This window comes from Antennarius striatus, chromosome 22 (genome assembly GCF_040054535.1).
Source record: "Antennarius striatus isolate MH-2024 chromosome 22, ASM4005453v1, whole genome shotgun sequence".
NCBI classification, from domain to species: Eukaryota; Metazoa; Chordata; class Actinopteri; order Lophiiformes; family Antennariidae; genus Antennarius; species Antennarius striatus.
The window spans coordinates 12,606,536-12,627,862 of record NC_090797.1 but is presented as its reverse complement, the minus strand read 5'-3'; positions in this window follow the sequence as shown (position 1 = coordinate 12,627,862).

The window sequence follows — 21,327 nt, the reverse complement described above, 5'->3', positions numbered from 1 at the left end:
AACAACAGGCTCATAAAAACCAGCAGCCTGTTCCAGAGGTTAAGTTAAAGGGCTGAGCGAGGACTGAGTTTCTAACTAATGTAAGACTAACCGTCACTGATGCTTTATTATTTATCTATATAAAATACAAGTCCGCTTTAACTGATGCCTGCAAGCCTCTAAAAGTGACCCAACCATTAATAACCAGCTGCAAACCTTCCACAAGCGCTCCTGAAGAATCTTAGCCCACAGTTCAAGGACTTCAGGCCTCCTGCTGTGGAATATTCCTGGTTTATCTGCTGCACCAGAATTTGGTGGACTCTGAGGTCCCCTGAGATCAGCGTAGGGTTCTCCTAAACTCAGTTTATTTGTGGATGATTTAAGAGTAACTTCAAACAGAAGAAACAGAAATGAAAACAGAAATGAAAGCCTCAGGTCTTACAATATATTTTGACAGGTCAGAGTTTTCTAATATCTACCACTGATTACATTCTGCGTTGTTCTGTTACAGCTCACGCTTGTACCAAGGTAGAATAAATCATTCTTACTTATACAAAAGATCTCCAAACCACATAACAGCTTCTTTCCCTGCCAGCATGTATAAATCACTGTGGCCTGAAGAAGAGGTCAATTTCTTGAATGACAATCACAGGGAACATTCCATGTTGTAGTTGTGAGGGTCAAAAACATTGTTCTGGCTGTCAGGAGAATTAAAGTGACTTCTATTTTTGTCAGTTAGAGGGTGAGTTAAAACAATGTTGAAAGTTCAAGTACTTTAATTATATGTGGAATCGAGGTTTTGATATTTTCTATTTCTGTCAGTGCGACAGGTGTGGTCAATGTTGTGTAAAATAGAAATAAAGTGGTAAGAAGATGTCCTGTAAATTTATTTATGACATGAGATCGACTCATTGTCCTGAAGTCAGTGCGACCTGAGCAGTGAAATTACTGCAATAATTTTCATTTTTTTATTTTTCATGTGAGTGATTTGGACCGCTTGAAATGAAAAGGACAAAAATCTTGTTCTTCATGAGATGTGTAGTGTGTTATATGTGAGGGTCCTGCTTTGGCCTCGGTGAGGGCCAGCTGAGACCTGGTTTAGGGTCCTGTTCTGGAAGAAATGATACATATACAACTTTCAGACATAAAATTTTGTTCACATTGAAACATTAACATTTTGCTTGTGATACAGAATGAATTCCTGTAAGTCTTGGTCTGTAAAATATCTGATTACTCTTTTTTTATTAGCATTTCTACTACCCATAAATTATCTAGCAGTAACAGCATTTAAAGGTTAAAATCCATACATAAAAAAATCTTAATAAATATCATCAGCATATGCACCAATCTGACTTAAATTTTACCTTATTTTTCATGTGGTTGTACACTTTGTGAAGGTTAATGGCTCTGTCTGCTTCTTGCTTTGAGCGTTCTAAAAAAAAAAAAAATTATTATTATTATTATTATTATTATTATTAGTATTATTATTATTATAAGAATAAGCCATTTATTTGTCACCTGAAGGATAAATTACTTTTCCTTTTAATAATATAAATAAAATGTAATATATCGTACAGATTTTATGCATTGAGCATTAAAAAACAACAATTATTATCTAATATTTTTTCTAACTACATGCAAAGTTTTATACTATGTGTCCCCAGCTGCTTTAACCAGAAGGAGTCAGTGAGTGATGGAGGAGGCCGACTAAATGTAAAGATATTTTTTTTAAAAAACCCCGCTTTAAATAATGATTTTGTGGACATTTCTATCACATCAAATTTCCATTGGTAACTATGGTTTTAACCACATAAACATAAACATAAAATCATGGGAGACCAACTCCTGTGATTTTATGTTTCATACTATGTTTTCTGTCTTTCTTTCAGTAGACTTGCTGTAATTTCCTGGTGTGTGTCTGGCCTCTTCAAATAAAATGCAACATCAACTAGAGGAGTATTTTTCCTGAGGCTCTGCTCCGCATGAGGAGCAAGTGGCAGAATGAGCCTGAATGAGCAGAATGCTGCTGACAGATGTATTGTCTTTGGCTGTGGGCCCACAGCTTCCTGCTAAGTTCCTGTTGTGTAGTAATGACTCTGAAATAGTTGAACAACATCCAATTGGAATAGTTTGAGGACTATCTCTCTTTTCTCGTCTTCACATCGACTCCAAGGAAAGTGACCCAAACAGATTTGTGAAAATAAAGCAGCGACTGCTCTTTTCCTTTTTTAATCTTTTTTTGTGTGTGCAGTGGACCAAAAAAGATATTTTCCATAACTGGGCCTTTATGATGGGATGGCAGCAAATACAGCACAGCACATCAAGAATAGTAACACTGTGAAATATGAACATGACGGGGGTTAGATAAAGACATAGATCACCATAATTGGGAAAAGGTCATAGAAACTCATCACCTTTTTCATTAGTTTATTTTTGCTTTCATTGGGAAGGTCGAAGGCTGTCGTGTTCACATGATGTGGAAGGATGGTTCTGTGTATTTAGATTTGGTTTTATTGAGATTTTCATACGTATCCCTGCATACCAGTCATATCTCCACAAATTACATTATATAGATTCCTTGCGGCAAAACTTTTGTGATAGTGACAGAAACAGGCCACTTCTGGCTGCTCCCTCTAGTGGTAACTTTTCACAATTTTATTTAAGCCTTTACACAAGCTGTGCACACACTGTTGTAATAACGACGTTCTATAAGATGGAGCCTCATTATGATCATTGTAAATTTAATTGTAAATTGCTCTCAGTTGGTGACAAGACATTGTGCTCAGAATCTGATGTTCAGTTTACATCATATGGCTATCAGTCCAATTAGATGGATTAATGTGCAATATGGATAAAACTGATCAGAGCACCATTAGATCTATTGGCTAAATATTTATAGACGCTGCTCTTTTTAATGACCAAAACGTCTTGATACAACAGATGTTTCCCATATACAGGATTTAACTAAATGTATCTTTTGCGATGATGTAATCTCAAACTGTTTCAGGCCTCAGTGACAAGCATCTCCAACACTGTGTGGAGAACATTAAGCTGCTGTGACCTGCTGTAAATGTGAGACAGTCAGATGCCCGCCACCTTCAGTTCTGTGATATTCCTGGTTTGCCTGCTGCAGCCACTTCGTTTAAGTTCCAAATTTGTTATAAGGGTGTGATTGTGATGGCCTCTAGAATGATCTAGACTGTTTTAGATTGTTTCACGACTTCTTCTGAATCCAAGTCTTGGTGGACTCTGTGGTCTGCTTAGAATCATTGTCTTAAGAATCTTCCAGTGACAACAAAGCTTCAATTTCCTCATAGATGGAAACATTTCTTGATGGAATCCATCTGATGTTCAACATACCGCACATTTCCAGTGTGTTAGGTAGTAAAGCAGCCCTGCTGTCCTACACAGTACTAAGAATGTTCTTTTCAGCATCAGCTGATTCCTTCACCCCCAGACATACAACTTGGAGTTCAGGCATGGTGGACTTTTTGAACTAGATCTGACTAGAACAACAAAATGAACTTGGAGTTAGGACTTCATTCAGTCCTAAAAGTTAATCTAAACTAAGTCTAACACTGATAAAGTGTTTTAATGACATCAGATTTACAAATACATGCTCTCATGAGGGATGCTAGTCATTTTTGTCTGTGGAATTAAACTTTTTAATATTTGAACTATTCTCCTGTTAATTGGTTGCAGTTTAGAAAGAGCACATTTTGCTAAAAAAAAACAAAACTAGCATAGCAGCATTTTTATACTTGTAATCCTAGTTTGAAAAGTGAAGCCTTAACACCTAGTGAATATTGGAAATGCTCATGTTAAAATGTGATAACTGAACTGCTTTAACTGTCGCTTTGTTGGATGTTACATAATTGTGCATAGTCAACAATGTCATGATATGGAGGGATTTTTTTTAATGAGTTGATCACACATGGAAACCCTCTATTAACAAATATCTTGCTGTCCTCTACAACTGTTTCCTTTAATACACTCCAAAGCGTGGCATTATAATATTTAGACAAACAAGTATTTTATAAGGACTTTCCATCATGACATAAGTAAGAGACTTGCAGTCAGCTGGTTCAACCACCAACCCTCAATATGTTTTCAAAGAAAGAGTCTATTACGAACTGTAACATTGGTTATGTAACGTTGAGTTGGGTGCTATCCGGTGCACTTCATGCAGTCTTTGCAAACAATGACCTTCAACCGTTTGGTGGACGAATCAAATGGGACAGAAGCTCGACAAGTTTTTTCATCCAAAGCCAACAAAACTCAAATCGAATGTTGTGCACAAGTAAAAACTCTCTGACCTTAACAACACCTAAGTGACAACATGAAAGCCTTCCAGTTTTGATGATTCTGCAGCCAGCTGACATAAAGCAGCTCCAGTTTCTGTAATCAAGAGTACACAAATTGAGGCATTTCTTTGATTTACAACCATAAAAAACGTGTCCAATGCCTAAAACAATCATGAATCAGAGATAAATGTTTATTTACACTTACAACGTAGGAATTATTTGCGTGCACACCACTGTCCGTCACAGTATTATCGATTATGTGGAAAGAATCCAGTCTACAGTGTACAAGATGGTTAAACAGATTTGTGCTGCAAAGACACGATTTTGGAAGCAACTCCTGCTATTAAAATTATTATCAGATGAGCTTCACCCAGAGAGTATCGGTGGTGGACATCAATGATGATCAGCTGGGAGGTTTTTAAAGTGGAGAAAGAGGCCGTGATATTCTGTGGGACTGCTAATCTGCTAATCTCTTATTTATACTGTCTCGGGTCAATCGACTGGTTGGCTGGTTAATTTCTGATGATTTCTTATTCTGTACCTTCTGATATTTAAATATTGTTACAAAAAAAGCCCCAAACATTTCTGATTGGTCCGCACCTTTTGACATCATGGAGACAGGGCTAGAGCTGCTGAGGTGAAGCGCAAACCACTTAATGAATGGATGTCAATTTGCTCAGCAGGCGAAAAGGCTTCATAATCCTCATGTTCGATTTTAAAAAGATCAGATATTAACCCACACGAATTCATTCCAATCTCCCTCCCCTTTCATCCCCCTCATACTATTTTTTCATCAGCGTCGTGACAGTCAGCGTAAAGCCAAAACGGATGTGTTCACTACCGCGGGGGCAGGAGAGGTGAATGGTGATGGTGGGGGCATCCCTGATGATGCTGTAGGAGGATTATAGGACGGCTCTGCCACCTCCCTGCTAGATTATGACTTTAGGATTATGAGTCCATTCACCCAGAGGAAAAAACCCCCAGCATTTACATGACTTGTGGCACAACTATGACTTATTTAGATGGGAACCAGTCTACAGGAATCAGATGTACACTATTTAATAAAGGGCTAAGTTAGAAAGACGAGGGAGAAGGCCAGTGTGAGTAAGACCATAGATCAAAGCTAGTGCTTTGATCAATGACAGTAGGTGAGATCACTAGCTTTGATCTTTGGCCTACGCAAGTAGGGCATGGTAAAAGTTTGAGTTCAGGGGTGTCGCGGGTTGTTAATGGTTGTAGTTTAGCTATTTAGTTTTTCCTACAAATATTTTGAAGCTCATATAAAATATAAAAACATTTGAAAAGCAGCAAAAGCAAATGAAAATTTCAAAAACATATTTACTTTAGAAAATAGTTATTTTTTATCATTGACAGTGTGTCAATAAGTTTGATTTGGTATAATGAATCAGACTGTATGAATAAAATACACACACATTCATGAGTGTGTGTGGGTGTTTGAATTTGTGTGTGTGTAATCTGTGCGTGCAGCCAGAGGTCCAGTGATTAATGCTCATCTCTACTTCCTGCTGGATTAGTCTCTGGGCATCGTCACGACAACGGTGGGAGGATGTGACTCGGGACAGTGTCCCACCCCATCTCCTCTGTCTCGCTGCTTCACTCTGGATTGTCTTCATTTTTCCCTCCAGTGACAGAAGCATGGTTCTGGCTTTTTTAAAAACACAACCTATGACTCCTGTTGGCAGATTGTGTGTTTGTTGTATTAGTGTTGTGATGTAGCTGTTGCATTTTATTCCAAAGAGAGGATTCATATAAAATACCTCCTGTAATTGGGTTATTTTAGACTGAACCAATGTGATACTCTAATGAGATTGTGCTGTTTGCTTGGGTCAAAAATATTTATAAATTTGAAAATCTGTTCATAATAGCCATTGGATAATAAGTAGATGAATACTTCATCATAAATGATGATGCTTGCAAATACGTTATTTTACAAAATATATTTTTTGTTACCCAATCATTCAGTATGTTTAACGTATTTATCTTACACTATGGCATCTTTCTCTACATGGTCACATGATTCTAAAATCTTTTTGGTGTTCCTGCTGTGTCTGTTCATGTGGACAAGTGCAGTGCACTGTAAACGGGCTTTTGGTTCCATCTTATCCTAGGGATAATACGTTGGCCCGGAGGAGCTATGAAAGGCACATTTTATTTTTAATTTTATTTCTTAACACTGGTAATACTTTTTTGTAACAAAAAGAAGCCACAGGCATCAAAAACAACTTGTGAAGATCTCATGTGGTGTGAGATGTTTGCATGTCTAAGTGAGATGGACCTCAAGTCTTCAGATTTAGAAAGCTGTCATGGTATAAAAAGCTCTAGCAGTCTGGAAGGAGACAGAATTACACAACAGAGAGCAGTCAAGGCATCCTGAGGCACAAGGAAACTCCACAAACAAACCGAATCTGAATTTAAGAGAATGGTTTGACTAATTGTATAACCATAAGCCTTGTTGATAGCATCATGAGATTTGATCAGTTGATAACAGTCTTATTATAAGTTCACATTGCTGCTCCCATTCATTTTTGTACATAGGACTGTTAGGACTAGAAAGTTTTTAGTTTAGTGTTAGCATTTATCTTCATAATCTTTGTGAAACTACATACCATTCACCTTTGTGCTTTTATTGTCCCTTTGGCGCAATGGGTACCTCACGGCAAGAGGGTTCTTGGTTCTATTCCACCTGCAACCCAGATTCAGATTAGAGACGATTACAAGTGTTTTGTAAATTCTTATTATTAACCACAACAACAATAACTGAAATAATAATAATAATAATAATAATAATAAAAAAACCAATAACAATAATAATAATAATAATAATAATAATAATAATAATAATAATAATAATAATAATAATAATAATAATAATAATAATAATAATAATAATAATAATAATATTTTATTACTTATTTATTGTTTATTTTTTGCAACATAAGGATGTTTGTGGAGTAGTTGCACATGAGAAACTGGCCTGTAATGAGAAAAATAAGAACCACATCGTTGCTTTAGAAAGCAGCAGTAATGTGTTGACACAGACCGCTCAATTAATTTGTGTTACGCGATAAATGTCAATAGTGTTACAACAAATTGTAAAGTAAAATTTTTTAATTCAACATTTTTATTATTCACAAAACCTGTTTTCAGACAAAACACGCACACACGTATACACACGTATACACACGTACACACACACACACACACACACACACACACACACACACACACACACACACACACACACACACACACACACACACACACACACACACACACACACACACACACAAAAGCAGGACTTTGCTTGACAGTATGAGTGTGTGTGCAGGAAAAAGGTTCTCTGTTCATATTCTGATTACATAACAAGAAAATGTTTGAGATTCATATGACAAAGTGTTAGGCCCCATTAAGTCACAGAACAACAAAGCATTTGGCATCAATAGCTGGATACCAAAATCCATCTCAGTGCATTTTCATAAACACTTCCCAAAAGTCCTTTCATGCAATTTGTGAACTGACGTCACCTGACAAGCTCTGTCTCTCTGATTCTGTAGTTATGGGGAATTTATGTCTTTGTGCATAATAACACTGTTGTCATTGTAAAACAGTCGTCTTTTCTGTTAATTCAGAGACAGCCTGTAATCCAAAGACTTTGATGCTTTGATGAAAGAGACTCATAGTTCATTTGTGCTCCACAGCACTGGGTTGGACGATGAAAAGCATGTAGATCAGGGGCGTCAAACTCATCTTCACTGAGGGCCACATCAGCATAATTGAGGGGTTTCCTCCTCAATGGGGGAGTTTTGCCCCCGCCGCTGTCGCTTATGCTTGCTCTGGAGGGTTCTCTTGGGGTTTTTTTGTCTGTTAAAGAACTTTGAAATGTTTGCTGATGTGATTAAGCACTAAGGTTGATTGATCGATTGATAATGGCTGTCCTCAGAGGGCCAGATGTAACTTATAAATGTAACTCAATGTAATGTAAAATAAATGTAACTACTCCTTAATAATTCTGAATTTATTACTTATTCAGTTTAAAAACATTTCGGTTGCACAGAAAAAATATGTTTTTTTGTTATAACATAAAACCTTTTAATTTGTCAGATTACTAAACCCACAGAACTCCATCAATCAAGGATCAAACTATCCGAAAAATAACATCAAGCATTAGGAGATTAACTTTGTTCAAAACCTTTTTGTCAGAGTTAAAATGGGCTTGTGGGAAATGTAGTTTCAGGTCAAAATACGCATTTGACCTATTTATTTTTCAAAATTAAATTTCAATTTCAATAACTCAATGAGGAATTTGGCGGAAACTTCTTCAGCTTATTTAATTTCTTGCCAAGAGTTTGAAGAAAAAATCAATATGATCCTCATATTTGTCTTGCAAATATGAAACTCTGCTAAGTTTCTTATGTTAGCTTAAAGTGGAGACTGGTAATAGGCGGAAACGGTGTGTGTGTGTGTGTGTGTGTGTGTGTGTGTGTGTGTGTGTGTGTGTGTGTGTGTGTGTGTGTGTGTATGCTGTATTTATGAGTATATTTTTGCATAGATTAAACTAGATTTAAAGAGTAAAGTGTTAATATTATAATTTTGATCAAAACAGATAACATACTGATGTATTTACTGATGAATCTCTTTATGTAACTAATGGCATGAGAGATTAAATACCAACACACACACACACACACGCTTACATTTCCTGCCACCTCTTCACATAGGAATCAGTGGACACACTGCGTTGCTTTGACACAGTCAGATAGGAAGCAGCAGAATGACCCCGCACCGGTCATCGACATGGGAAAGAATTTAGTAGCTCTTCCCAGCATGTATAACTCACTTTCCCATGTGTCAATTTTTGATTCACCCAATAGCCGAGGAACGCTTGAGGGCACTCATGTATCTAATGTATCAGGATAAACCTGAGAAAACCTCATGCCTTTAATGATTACGCGTGATATTTTCCGTGTTGGTATGATTGTGTAGTTGGTAATAATCCATTGTAAAATACAGACTTTTAATTTAAGATATTATTCTCCTGTTTCATATCACAGCAATAATTTGATGTGGATTCCAGATGCTTTTGTCAAGAGAGGGAAGACTAACTTTAGCTCTTGGTCCCGTGGCTTCCTAAGCTACACTAATATTCCTCTCCAGAGAGTTGCACTTTGTTATGTTGTGGAGAACGGGCTACTGTGTTACACACTTACACAGATGTTCATGGTTTTCTGGTTGCTGTAAGGGTATATGTTCATGGTTTACAGAATTAAAGGGTCACAGTCTTTCTTGCAAGCTGGAAAATACATATTAGATGGAAAAACTACAAAATTAGTGGACAACTAGGTTACGAAATCTCAAACTTCTCTTACCAACTAGAAAGTTGAAGATTGTACTTGTGATTTTGCCTCGATGTTTCGGGCACTTACATCATGAGGATGATCTGAAGCTATAATGCAATCCATCCTGGAATATGAATATGAGCATCCCAACATTAATATATATACCGTAGGTTATAAATGCATCCTTGTTATAAAAATAATGTTTTTGTGTAAGTTTTTCCAAATTTTATTTTAGCCTCCAGTGTTAACGAGAAAGAAATTGTCTGGTGGTTTTCACAAGAGACGGATGTTCACAATCCTCTTAGAGTTTTATTGTCTCAAAGCCATTCTTAGTTTATTTGTTATGATAATGAACCTTTTTTCTTCAGATTTTACCCATACTGAATTTCCCATATGCATCAAATAAAATCTGAACTGCTAGCACGAAAGGGAAAAAAAACCCCAAATGATCTATTAAATGAGGGCTCTATTAGAAGTGAATGTTTCTAGAAACAGATGAATGTGGATTCAGAGGTCGGCAACTTTATTACGATTGAAAACTGAACCAATTTCTACAGGTTTTATGGTTCAGGGATGTTTGAGGCAGGAATGCATCAGACTGGGATGTACTGAACTTGTTCCCGCTTGAACTGTAACATTAACCCGTAACATGAATAACTGCACGTGATAACATGTGTAAAACTTTTACATTTAGACAGTAAAGGGAAAGCCATCAAAGCTGGATGAGGGGAATTTAAAGTCAGCAAGCCTTTAAATAGAACCAGTGCTCTCTGTCTCGTTCTCTCTCTCCATCCATGATTTGTTCATCACACACAGTTTTGACATTGCTATTCTCCAGCGGTCCTAACACTTCACGTCATCTTCATCACCTCACTCTTCCTCCATCATGCTGTACATGGAGAATTTAATGGGGAAACTTTAACAAACAGGACAGCAGTTGTAATAAAAAATAAATGCAGCATTCTGTCGATTTACTATGAAGAGGGAAAACTTGGCAACACAAATACTCATGTTAGGAACTGTATTTATTACAGCTAGGTTGGTTTTCTTCTTTTTTTCTTATAATAAACACACATTTATACTGGGTGACATTTCTGTCAGGAAAGCCAATAAGAAACAATATACCTTTGTTATATTGAATATAACAAAGCACCCTGAGTTATTCTCACAAATACAACTTTTAAGACTTTAACTGTTTACTACATTAAACCACCTACATCTTAGCGTCATTTTAATACACGTAAAGTTTCAATCGGTGGACGTCAAATTGCTGCATCAGTTGTTTCTGCAGCCATTTATTCACTACTCGTGTTTTACACCCAGCTATACCTAACGGTAGGGATAAAGGATTATAAATCAGTACAATGAAGAGATATGATGTGATAATGTTTTTAGAAACGATTCGTTCTTCAGCGGGTTGTGTGTGGTGGGGGGATGTGGAGTGCTTCCCCTCAGCCTCTTTGTACATCATTGTGGAAATAATTCATGTCGTGTCTGTCTTCCGACATGTCTGGGAAAAGAGGAGATGAGAGGAGGGCAACAAAGAGGGGATGACGGAGAGAGAGAGAGAGAGAGAGAGAGAGAGAGAGAAGGATGGGTGGAGGGAAAGAGTGACAGAGAAAAGAGCGTGAGTGGAATGAAGAGGGACTTGTCAAAACTTGGCCCCCTTCGCCTCGTTGGCTGCTTTTAGCATTCCGCTCTCGCTCAGGGCGGCGTGTCAGCATTTACGTACGCTTGCATGCCTGAAGACTCAACTCGTCGCTAATTCATATCCACTGCTGTTGAAAATGGTTTTGAGCAGAGAGAAAACCTTGAGAATAACAGAATTAAAAATGACAGCTCTAAATATTCTTTAAATTGATCCGAGATCTAAAACAACCCATAATGTCTCTCACACACTTACTCTACAGCTCTGTTTGCAAAGGCGATTTGCAGCTTTGACTCTGACGTCTGCAAGAAAATATTATTTCTTTCCAGTTTGAGCAGAAATTGTTAAAAGAAACCCCTGAAACCATCTAGAGATTATAAGGAGGTCCTCTCATGTCAACTGTGAAATATTTCAGGGACTCTCTTGGCATTTCATTTCTACAGGTATCTTTTCATCAGTGCGTCAGCTGATGCTCAGAGTCCCTGTGTTCGTTCTGTTAGGTCAGAATGTGTCTTTTATGTTCATGAAGAAAGGAAGTCCTCTTTCAGGGACTCCAGCGTTACACAATCACATTTGTGCATCGGCCCAGAGCAGACAAACCAAACATCGGCTGTAAAGAGGAGCTTTTTTTTTTACAAATTTCACCTTTTCAGCTTTGACTTCAGGGGCGGTGAGATGAAAGAGGTTCAGTTTCCTCGGCTATGTAAACCTCTCTGCTGGACGCCACTGAACCTGAGCCGCTGGACCTTAAAGGCCTGTTTGAACCCTTCTATGGCTCTTCTAACCCCTTTAAAGTTCCAAGTATAACCCCCCAAACCCCAAAACAAAACAACTCCTCCCAATTCACTTTAAGGCTACCCCTGGTGTTGTGGGCAGAGCTACAACAGGAGGAGTGCAAAATAAAATAAATAATTAAAAAAACGCAAAACTTTCTGCAGCTCTTCATAGCGATGAGGAGGTTCTCAGCTCTAATCCCATTAAACCCAGTTTAAGGGAGGAATGTGAGGGATGAGTGGTGTTTGATGTATAACATAATGGAGCAAAATCACCATAGGGTGAATCTATAGGGGCATGATACTACACATTAGATTAAAAAAAGAATAGTTTCATGTTACTGTCAAAGAAAATTACATGGCTCTTCTTACAGGCTGTGTGTGTGAGTGTGTGACTGAGTGAGTGTGTGTGCGTATTGAGTCTTGAATTAGAATGGAACTTTTGTCTAATTATAGGTTGGTTATTTCATGCATATTTAAATAGTCTGTTACTGCGTGTAACTTTTTTCTCTTTTAGTGTAGTGTATGTCTGTTGAATTGTCTTATTTTATAATATTTTATATTTTGGATACATGCAGCAGAGTTAGACATGATATGGAGATGGTAGTCAGCAGCAACAATAGAAGATTCACTCTGCCGTTCTGGTCCTAACAGTCCAGTCTGGGATGCAAATTCAGTAATTGAACCAGGTTGCTCTTTTATGTGTGTGTGCACATGTGTGTGCACCTGTGTGTGCATGTGTGTATGTGTGCGTGTGTGTGTGTGTGTGTCTGGGGTTACAGCCTGTCTTGTTCTGAATCAGGGATGTGGAAGAGGAGGAAGGGTTCACCTCCTGGGAAAACAAAGAGGGAGAGAAGGAGATTACAGAAGGAGAGGGAGACGAGAGTTTCTGTGACAAACTGAGCTGAGCTGCGGGAGGGTCAAATGTGGAAGTTTGGACAGTGGAGAAAAATGGAAGGTGAAATGGAAAATTAAAAGAATATCGTTGTGCTACCTTTGAGATCTAGTAGTTTGAAGGTGTCAATGATGGATCAACATATCCCTGACCTGAGGTGGGATGTAAATCTAGTTATTCCCATGTTTCTCATCTTGTTTTCTGACAGGTGATTTCACTGGTAATCAATTACATTTTTATATCTACTTTATATGTTTATATTTGACCAGAAAAATACCTACAAACTGCAAAAAAAAAGTTGGGGATCTCCATTTGGAAGAACATGTGCACAATTCCCACATAGTTTTTACCTACAGTCCTGATTTTATATAGAGTATGTTGCATCACTATTTACTGAGGAGAATTTAACTGTTGATGATCAGTTTCAATTCCACTGATACTTTTTGGACTTAGTAGAGATTGTAGGTTGTAGTGTCACACTTCTGGAATGTTACCTCAGCTATGCTAATAAGATCAGCATCTCTCTATTGTGATCAATGTCAACCTCTTGTGATCAATATCTCTCTCCTGCAGAAGAAGAAAAGCACATCCATCTGTCTCCTTAGTATTTTTCAGTAATGCTGACTTTAATAAGATAAACTAATTTGTAATATTCTCAAACATTTTCAGAAAAAAATGTCAATAATAATAATAATAATAATAATAATAATAATAATAACAATAACAATAACAATAACAATAATAATAATAATAATAATAATAATAATAATAAGAGTGACATTGACATATGAGGTAAGATGTTATCTACGCAGTGGAAGAGAACTGTGTTCTGGCACAAGGTCATCAAATGCTGATAAGACATATTATTCAACAGCTTTTATCCCATCACATTTTTTTCTGATAAATATTTTGCCAAAAACCACATGGAGAATATTTTACGTGTTGTGAGACGTCCAAATCTGAGGTTTCTGTCACGCAGTCTGTTTTTAAAAGCAACCAGAGCCAACAGATTATACACACCACACAGCAGATGATAACACACAGCTCATATAGATTCACGGATAAAATCTCTGCTATTTAGATCCTTTTAAGTCACATGTTGCATTATTAAACACTCATAACCACAAATTGCATGTTGTTGCAGACCAACAACATGGTCCAGAGTCACTGAGCAGAAACTAAAGGCCCCCAAAGAAATCAGGGAAAAACAGGACTGGTCTTTTTGTGTCCATTCATTTCCTTGTATGGGTTGTATAAGTTGAACATAACTCAGCGAAAATGAGGTGCCAGTGTGTCTGCTTTTGACAGATGAACCTTTTCGATGACACGTATCTGGTTTTCATCATTTCTGCTGCAGTGTGAGCCTGAGCAAAGCCTCGCTGGAGAAACGAGGGTGAAATGTCAAGAGAAAGGAGCAGCTGGTCGAATCATCGGCAGGAGAATCCCAAGGAGATGAGAACCGTCAGGAATACGACATGTTCACACGGAGCAGGGGGATGGACGACGCGTGTCTTCTCATGATTGGACAAAATCTTAGTTTTGTTAACAAAACCATATTCAAAAATTTTTTAAATTTTTTTTTCATTTCTTAAAATGAGGTCATGATGATTGAACTGTCACTAAATTGTTTTATCATAGCTGTTTATTTTGGAGATCAAATGCCACGGCAGATTTTTTTTTTCTTCTGAATTACAACCCATATATAGTTTAATGTCTTGATGTGTTCCTTAAACTGACGTTTTCAGGCCAGATGTTTTCTGAAAAAAGCTGCATTCTCAACCATTCGACCTGTTTTTATGTGACATTCAAGACAAACACAGTTTACAAGTGTTCCTAGAAAGCGTTCACTGTTCCCGGTTAAACAGGAAGTTGTTACGAAGCTTTTACGCTGTATCGCTCAATAAACACTCAATGCATAATTTACCGTCTTTGCCACCGTTCTCTAAAGAACACCACAATCGTTTCAATCAGTTTCTTGTTTTCCACTGGTTTGCAGCGATAGATCAATCAACGGGGGCCAGCTTGTCATTGGTCCATTACTGCGTGTTGAGGTGGTCGCAAACTGAAGCCATTTGTCAAGCTTGTGATGTTTGATGTTTGACCACGTTCACTTCAGCAGCATATGGTGTGACTGCTTTGTGTTTGTTTCCCTGTCATCATGTAGATGCAGTGCTTTTCAAATCATCGGCGTTCACATGATGTTCCTCTGGGCCTCACTTTTCGTTCACCCCCGCATGTTAAATCATGCAGTCACTTCAGGGATGTTGAGAGTCTGATGCGAGGGATGAAAGTAATAGATTTTCAAACTGGTGGATTTTTAACTTGCAGATAACTGAGGTCTGAACTTTCTTATTTCAGGTAAAACCCATCAGAGGTAAATTAGAAATGACTTTCTGTTGCGTGAGGCCTGGTGCGTGACTGAGTTTACTGACTGCTGACTTACTGATTTAACAACCTCCAATCTCTGTCTGTAGACAAAAACAACGCCGTCATTTGTTTGTTAATACAAATCTCATATCTTACAATGTCACGATATGATAAAAAAGGTTGTAGTTTCATTTAACGGTGGATTATCATGTTAATAATTAATAAACACCTTAACAGGGTAATACAAAGTAATAAAAACCCAGTGAAAATGAGGAAACATTTTATTTATTATTTGGAATAAAAATATTCCATGTCAATAAATTAACAATATCAATAAAAAATTTTTTATATCAGCTCAGATTATTAAAGCATCATCACAGTGACATTAATCGCATAATATTTTAATAATAATGAGTTGATGTGAATGCATGAATACTTGATTTTTTCCTACATACTGTACGTGTGTTTTAAAACATAGCATTGATAGAAATAGAGATGTGTGGAGGAGTTTGGGTTTGATGAGCAGTTCAGAGAAATGTGGAAGACTAAATAAAGACTAAATAAAGTTCATTGCATTTCATTTCAAGACTATTGTGAGATGCGGGAGTTGTTTTTTGCGAGTGTGTTCTTCCCATTCTCGGGTTCATACAGAGTCCCTGAATCATGTCTCCTTAAAATAACTGCAAAGTGAGAGAAAACCTCAAGGAATTCAATATACAGGAGACAATATCCTGTTTCATTCCGACTTTAATTGTGCTGTCCTATTACTACTATACAATGAGAGTAAAACTAATACTTAACCAAAAAATAACTATAATTGAGAGACACTTTTACAAATAAATCTGTGTGTTCACTGTTGTTTGCTGAAAAGATCCAGATTTAAATGATTTTGATTTTATCAACACAGATATATTGCCATATATATTGATAAATATAATGCTGCTTTTTTCCCCAATAGACATTAAACTTGTAAAGCTAAATTTTGGCCACTTAAACAAACTTAATATGATAAACCTGTTAGGAGCCACCTGGTTATTTTCCTCTTATTCAGATTATGCCTCTCATCGGAACATTTCAATCCGTGAATTTATATTGTCCAGAGTGTTTAGCACTACATAAAGAAATACAAATTTTTACCTTTCGTAATTATAAAAAAGAACAGTTCAAACGTTTAGACTGGCATTTCAATGGTGAGAAAGAGAGAGGAAGGGATGAATTGAGTATTTCAATTCACAATGCCTCATCTGCTTTATCTCTGTTAAGGACTAGTGTTGCTGCTGTGTATCAGTGTGTGTCAGTGTGTGTCTGTGTGTGTCTGTGTGTGTCTGCGAGCTCATGATCATCCCTTCACTGTCTGCTCAGGCTCCTGACTCCATCTCAATGCTTCTCTCATCACCTCTAGCTCCGCACTCTTTATGTCACAGCGAGTAGCTGACATCATTCAGATGTGTATCAATTAATTAAATCTTTCCATGGACCTACTGGTAATTTAATACAGTCACAACCACCACATGGTTCATCTCTCATGAGGGTTAAGGTCAGAGGTATCTTGTTGTCATATGCTGATAGCGATCATACATGAGAATCACTTTGTTGTCTCAACACAGTGAGACAGAGGTTGTCGTTGTGACTTTGGTGCAGAGAGACCAGCTTGTTCAAATACAAATAGACATTTGTGTTGTGTAAGGTTACAGACACAAGACGGACTCTTGAAAGCCAAATATAGAGGATGTCTCTCCAGGATGATCAATATGACGGAATGTTCTCTGCTGTAAATAAACTCCAATGGAGAGTTTTGGACACTCAAGTCCTCAGAAATGAGTGGGTGGTACAGGCGTCGCGATCTACACGTCATTATCATGGCTCAATTCATATCTTGCAATTCCATATTATTAAGGCATGCCTTTTGAGAGTTAATAATAAGTAGACAGATCTATGATGATGTATTAGACTTACAATGATGAATGTATGTTCACTTAATTTCTTTTGTCATGTTGGGTTTTGTTTCATGTCAGATTACAGTTTTGTTTAAATTGTTTTCTTTCATCTATTATAGACTGACTGCCACTGCTGAAACTCCATTGTTTCTTGTCATTGTTTTATTTTCTTATTTAGTTGGTTAGTTTAGTTTGTTCTTCTGTACTTTCAGTGATTCTCTCTTTTTTTTAAAATTAATTCAGTATCATTTTCCTCCCATATTAATTGGTCTCTACTAGTCCCTTCTGGGCTTGTATTCATCTTTCCCCAATACTATCATAACGGACCTTGGCAGAGGTCTTTCTGTTTTTTTTAAAACAAATTTTAATCCCTTTGTTTCGCATGATTGCTCACCCCAGCTCTAAATTTATGTTCTATAAATATGGCCATACAATGGACAATTCCTTAAATTCAATGCAGCACAACATCAACAAATATCTTCTTGTTCAAATATAATGAACGCATGCTTCCTCACACCAACAGAAAGACAAGCCATTCTAATTGTATATCAGTCATCCTTTTGAATGCACGGCTTAAAAGGAACTGACATGGATAAGTGTGAAGGATTCACATTTACACACACTTTGTTCACACCCAAGTTAGACTGAGGAAACTGTACGGGGAACAGGGTGGTGTTGGAAAAAACTTGCTGAGTAAATAATGCTTCAAAGGATACGTGATGATGTGATGTAAAAACTGTCAATTGAAGCTAGTATGGATCTAATCAGCTGCTTGCAGCTGCAATGGAAAAGCCTAAAACTGCTGCAAGTGGAGGGAAAAGGATGGTGCAAAGAAAATAAACTCTGTGAAAAGTGCTTATTGAAAATACTGCAGATTATCTCCCATCAAAACACAGCAGTGAGCTCAGCGTGACAGATGAGAAATCACAGAGAAAACATTGGGGTCTGATGAAAGTGCAGTGAAGATGCTTATCGACTTAGTCACCAGATGTATTATGTGAATTCATCACACACTCACACACATTAGCAGTTACTGTTTATGGGTGGTTGAAGATTTCAACCAACCATACGCAGGTCCAGTTGATTCTTTTTGGCTCTTCAATTAATTCAGGCTACTTAGTTCTTATTCTTCTGCTGCTAAAAAAATTAAATTAAATTAAACACCCCCCCCCCAAAATAAATAAATAAATAAATAATATATATATATATATATATATATATATATATATATATATATATATATATATATATATATATATATATATATATATATATATATATATATATATATATATATATATTTATATATATATATATATATATATATATATAAATAAATAAAAATAAAAATGTAATTTAATTTATAAGCTGATCAGAACTGAAGGGGTTGACCTACCAGGAGGCAGGATAGAAGACATCAAGGACAGCTACAAATACCTTGGAATCCCACAAGCTAATGGCAATCATGAGGAAGCTGCAAGGAAGTCATCCACAGCCAAATACCTCCAGAGAGTAAGGCAAGTCAGTTGAATGGCAAGAACAAGGTCCGAGCCATCAACATGTATGCACTGCCAGTCATCACATACCTCGCTGGGATCATAAGCTGGCCAAAGCAGGAGATAGAATCCACAGATAACAAGACGAGAAAGCTCCTCACACATGCATGGAGGGTTTCACCCCAAGTCCAGCATCCTGAGGCTGTACAGCGGAAAGAGGGAGGCCGAGGACTAGTGAGCATCAGGGCCACTGTCCAGGATGAGACATCAAAAATCCAAGAGTACATCAGGAAGATGGCCCCAACAGATGAACTGCTCAGTGAATGCCTTAGACAGCAGAAACCTGAGGAGGAAGAGGAGGAGGAGACAACATGGAGGGACAAGCCCCTACACAGCATGTACCACTGTCAGATAGAGGAAGTGGCTGATATCAAGAAGACCTACCAATGGCTGAATAAAGCTGGACTGACAGACAGCACAGAGGCACTGATCATGGCAGCACAAGAACAGGCCCTAAGTACAAGGGCAATAGAGGCCAATATCTACCACAGTAGATCTGACCCAAGGTGCAGGCTATGTAAAGAAGCCCCAGAGTCAGTCCAGCATGTGGTAGCAGGGTGTAAGATGCTCGCCAGCTCAGCATACATGGAAAGGCACAACCAAGTAGCTGTGATAGTGTACAGGAACATCTGTACCCAGTATGGACTAGAAGTACCCAAATCCCAATGGGACATACCACCGAAGGTGATTGAGAACGACAAAGCTAAGATCCTGTGGGACTTCAGCTTCCAGACCGACAAACAGCTACTGGCTAACAAACCGGACATAGTGGTGATGGACAAAGAGCAGAAGAGAGCAGTGGTGATAGATGTGGCGATTCCAGCTGACGCCAACATCAGGAGGAAGGAACACGAAAAGATTGAGAAATATCAAGGGTTGAAAGAACAGCTGGAACAGATGTGGAAGGTCAAGGTTAATGTGGTCCCCGTGGTAGTAGCAGCACTTGGGGCAGTGACCCCCACACTGGAAGAGTGGCTCCAGCAGATTCCTGGAACAACATCTGAAGCCTCAGTCCAGAAGAGCGCAGTCCTAGGAACAGCTAAGATACTGACAGAACCCTCAGACTCCCAGGCCTCTGGTAGAGGACCCGAGCTTGAGGATGAGGATATATATACACGTAATATTATCTTAAATCTAAAAAAATACACTGATAAAATGTATCAAAGGAACTGTATGCATTGAAATAAACATAGAACCTTACAACCAGTCTGTGCATTCACTCAGAAAATGAATTACATCTTGCAGATGTGATTTAACATCAATTCAGATTTATCTACAGTAAAGTTAAACTGTATTCTCTTCATTTTATATAAAGCAAATAAAAACTACAATTCAACTGAAACTGTTTCTGTCTGAGTCAGATGTCGCTGCTACAGCTTCTGGGTATTGTTCAGGTTGCGTCTCAGGCACATTCATCCGCCCAGTTGGGACGGATGAATGGAACAGAGTCAGTGTTAATGTTGTTGGTAACATCTGGGATTTATATATTGTGATAATTCCGACTGCTTTGAAAAATGCATCTGTCACAATGAAAAGGTCTAACTATAGCTTTCATTCAGAATATGGAATGTAAGAGATAACGCTCATTAACATTTGTGCAGATCATCACTGCAGGCTTTTTTATGTGAATGCATGTAGGTTCTTTTTGTAGGTTAAATGAATCAATATTTATTGTGGATTTACTGTGACTGTATATTGATGATTCTCCCTTTCATGTCCAATCATCAGAATCTGACCCAAGCTGTTTTAATAATAGTTCTCTCGAAATTCTAGCGCTTTACAAATAACGGTTAACATGTGGGTCATTAATTCATCAGTCGGTGTTGATCACCTCGAGTTCAGAGCAGATAAATGCATCATGTTCCCAGGAGTAATACACTCTGGGTGTCGGCTCCAACCCCGTGACCCCTCTTACAGCCTGAGAGTAAGTTTCCTGCTCCCTCTAACCCCCCCAGCAGGTGAAAGCGTAGACGAAATGAAAGGCTGTTCAGCTCTTTTCTTCTTCAGGAGGACGTTCCTCTCTTTCTCCGCTACGGTATCACTTTTCTCTGTTCTGTAGAATCATGCAGTTTTTTTTCCCAGCATACACTGCAGCAACTTTGTAGAGAAGTTTTCCATTGATTCAGTGTTTCTTTCTTTCGTCCCTTACTGTCAAGAATTTGATGGTAAATGTCATAGCATACACATTTTATTGTTACAGGGCTTCATTTCATACTGACTCCTGTACTCTGACGTCATGTGACCAGAGCCACAGCTCCACTTTTCTGCAGGTTATTTTATGGTTTGGTACCTCATCAGCTTAGTTGCACACCATGTGAAACTGCTATCTCCAACAAACTGAAAAAAAAAGAAAAGTTTTATAACAATTTGGTATAAGGGTAAATTTTAAAGCCTTCGATGACAAGCTCAGCTAAAACTGCACACTGGATCAAACTGAAGCAAATGCTTATGTGACTGGTTTTTGGTTTTGCTCTGCTGGTCCTGGGGCGCTTTGCCTCACAGAGAGACCAA